Here is a 3,754-nt window from a genome sequence, read left to right as displayed (position 1 = left end):
TGGAGGTACATGGCATTTGCCCCTTATTGGTGATACTAGTTTTGATTACTTAGGGTGGACCCAGTAAGTCCACATTTAGACTTAGGGATTTCTCTAGACTAGGAACTCCCAGACTATATGCAATATTCTGTGCCTTATAAAATTGGACTCCTATAGGTTTAGCGTTAATTGCTGTTGATAAATACATAAAAGGTGTTTTTTTTGTTTTTTGGTTTTTTTTTTTGAGACGGAGTCTCGCTCTGTCCCCCTGGCTGGAGTGCAGTGGCGCGATCTTGGCTCACTGCAAGCTCCGCCTCCCGGGTTCCTGCCATTCTCCTGCCTCAGCCTCCCAAGTAGCTGGGACTACAGGTGCCCACCACCGCGCCTGGCTAATTTTTTGTATTTTTAGTAGAGACGGGGTTTCACCATGTTGGCCTGGATGGTCTCAATCTCTTGACCTCGTGATCCACCCGCCTTGGCCTCCCAAAGTGCTGGGATTACAGGTGTGAGCCACTGCACGTGGCCATGAAACCCCATTTCTACAACAACAACAAAAAATTAGCCAGGCATGGTGGCGGGTGCCTGTAGTCCCAGCTACTTGGAAGGCTGAGATAGGAGGATGGCTTGAGCCCAGTAGGTGAAAGTTGCAGTGAGCCGAGATCACGACATTCCACTCCAGCCTGGGCAACAGAGCGACACCCTGTCTCAAAAAAACACAAAAAATAGGCCAGGTACGTAGCTTACACCTGTAATCCCAGCACTTTGGGAGGCCGAGGCAGGCGGATCATGAAGTCAAGGGATTGAGAGCATCCTGGCCAACCCCCGTCTCTACTAAAAATACAAAAATTAGCTGGGACTTGTGGCACACACCTGTAATCCCAGCTACTCAGGAGGCTGAGGCAGGAGAATTGCTTGAACCCAGGAAGCAGAGGTTGCAGTGAGCTGAGATCACACCACTGCATTCCAGTCTGGTGACAGAGCAAAGCTCCATCTCAAACAAGAAAAAAAGAAATTATTTACCGAGGCCAGGCATGGTAAAGACTGAATCAGACAATTCGCTCACGCTTGTAATCCCAGCACTTTGGGAGGCCAAGGTGAGTGGATCACTTCAGCTCAGGAGTTCAAAACCAGCCTCGGCAACAAAGTGAGACCTCATCTGTATTAAAATTCAAAAAAACATCAGCTGGGTGTGGTAGCATGTGTCTGTAGCCCCAGCTACTCAGGCCTGGGAGATCAATGCTACAGTGAGCCAAGACTGTGCCACTGTATTTCAGCCTGGGTGACAGAGTGAGACCCTGTCTCAAAAAAAAAAAAAGAAAAAAAAGAAAATATTCACCAAATTTTTTAGGTTAGGATTATGATGTATATAACTTACAATCAAATAAAATTTATCACAAAAAAATTATGAATGTGAATACACATATAGGGGAATAGGAGAAGGAGGAGAGGAACGAGAAACTGCATATGTGAGTGAGGAAAAATGATTAAACAAATGGGATAAAATATTAACAGTAAGTGGGCTAGGCACAGTGGCTCACACCTGTAATCTCAACACTTTGGGAGGCCAAGGTGGGAGGATGGCCGGAGTCCAGGAGGCCAGGAGAGGCAACATAGTGAGACTTCATCTCTAGAAAAAAATTATTTAAATTAGCTAGGTGTGGAGGCACATGCCTGTGGTCCCAGCTATTCAGGAGGCTGAGGCAAGAGGATCGCCTGAGCCCAGGAAGTTGAGGCTGCAGTGAGCTATGTTTGCACCACTGCACTCCAGCCTGCTGAATCTGGGTAAAGGATATGGAGGTGTTTGTCCTGCTTTGAATTTCATAACTTTCTGAAAGTTTGGAATAATTTCCAAGTAAGTTTTTAAAATGTTTTTTTCCTGCCATGTCAACATTAAGCATAACATATTTTCACAATAAATAAATATAGTAGTGAAACATAAAATCTAGGGACATGCTACACTTCAACTAAGACTCCCAGATGTCACTGATACTAAATGTAAAGGCCAGCATGCTCATCAATATGTATTACATGACAAAGGTGTATGTATGGAGAACAGAGCCCACTTTGCCTGGCAGGAATCTAACAGAAGCTAAAAGGGTTACATGGCGTTAGTTCCTAAGTGTTCTCGGCACTACTACTACTACATGGCAGGACTCTCCCCATAGGCCCCTCTTCCAAATCCCAGGAATCAGCCAATCAGTCATTACGGATTCCTGCTCTTGTTTTATTTTACACTTGTCTGGGCTGATGGGCATGTTTGATTTCGTAGACCTTCAAGCACCATTCCTAGCATGTAAAAGTACTCAATAAATATTTAATAAATGAAAACGCCAAACTCCCATTTACTCAAGGCTGACGCTATAATGGCTGTAGATTCTTGATTATAAAATACAGCTCTGATTCTGAAGGAAATCAGAGACCAAGGTAAAAAAGTAAATACTTTAAAGAAGTTAGAAATCTGCTGAATGAAGTTTGAACTCTGGAAACTGAAGCCAAATAGAATAAAGAACTTGGTTACAAACATAAATTCAAACTGCAGCTAAAATTCATACACAGAGAAATGGGGAACCCATATAGAATGGATAAGAAATTATAAATACTCAACTATCTTGTACCCTAAAAATAACAATGAAACAGTGCAACAGAAAAGTGCTCTCTGGATAACACATTGTCATTGTTCCATCTATTTAATCTCAAGAACCCAACACTTCAAATACCCAATATGCCCCATATGCTCCAGCAGGATGGGGAAGGATAGAGAACATGCAACAAGGACAACTGCACTGAATAAGACCTGCATCTTTCAGATATTCACATTTAGCATCAACACTGGTCACATCAGAAAGCCAGCCAACATTAACCATCAAAATTCAAGCACCTATTAAAATCGGACAATTTACCAACCCTAAATTGGCACACATGTAAACATTTTGTAATTCAGATGTATCTTCTGGTTTTTTAAGAGAAGCCAAGGAAAGATAAATTTGCATCAAAGGACTCTCTAATCTTCCACATATTTCCTGACAAAGGCTAGAACCTTTTATGCAAGTCTTAACATAAACCTCCACCTCCACTATACTCCGGTTTACATGTAAAATAATAAATAGAAAGGGTTTCTGGATTTTAGGATAACTTTTTAGTGAGTCACCTAGGTTGAGCTTCTTGAAGTGGGATGAACAGAGGTAAAGAACTAATCTAATACTCACAGCTTCCCATCCACTTTTTCTTCTCAATCCCTAGTTGTGGGGGTCTGGCTTTCCATCTTTACTGGGGCTCTGTGAAGTCAATCTGGGGCCCAGAAACTGGGCCTGCCTCTGCTGGTGCGCAGACCTGAGAAGAGGTGTACCACTGTCAGGTCTGTGGGTGGCTCCTGTTACAGAAACCCTCTTTTGGCAATCATTGCATTACAACAGGGACACAGATCTGAGATGAAAGGTACCTAATTCCCTTCCTCCTCTCATAGTTTAGAACATTTCTAAGCCATGTGTGGCTGCTTATGAGTGAGGGATCCATACAGCTGCTTTATTATAAAACCATTTACGACATACATTTAGCTATACAAATAATACTCTAGCCCATAGGTTTCCATTCTCTAACACCTAAAACTCAACAACGGATAGGTAATTCTATCAAACTAGACAAGGCAAGTTTTAGATTTGTATCTGGACAACACTGAGAGTAAGTCTCCCATCACAAAAGATTAACACGTGTTCTACAGCCCAGAACCTGGATTAAAACACTGGTATAAGGAGCTGCTGTTAGGCAGAGAGAACAG

At 42.6% G+C, this 3,754-nt stretch overlaps 1 protein-coding gene across 1 annotated transcript in view; it reads right to left on the bottom strand.

Moving 5' to 3' along the window:
* The window catches only part of NDUFAF6 (NADH dehydrogenase (ubiquinone) complex I, assembly factor 6), a 34,170-nt gene extending 30,872 nt beyond the window's left edge, over positions 1–3,298 (bottom strand). Inside the window, exon 1 of the mRNA XM_011978662.1 lies at positions 3,186–3,298. The gene's annotated coding sequence lies outside the window, so the exon portion shown is untranslated. The remainder of the gene's footprint in view (positions 1–3,185) is intronic.
* Positions 3,299–3,754: the final 456 nt, after the last annotated feature.

Source organism: Mandrillus leucophaeus, unplaced genomic scaffold (genome assembly GCF_000951045.1).
Source record: "Mandrillus leucophaeus isolate KB7577 unplaced genomic scaffold, Mleu.le_1.0 Scaffold198, whole genome shotgun sequence".
Lineage (NCBI taxonomy): Eukaryota > Metazoa > Chordata > Mammalia > Primates > Cercopithecidae > Mandrillus > Mandrillus leucophaeus.
This window is presented reverse-complemented; position numbering and strand designations above follow the sequence as displayed.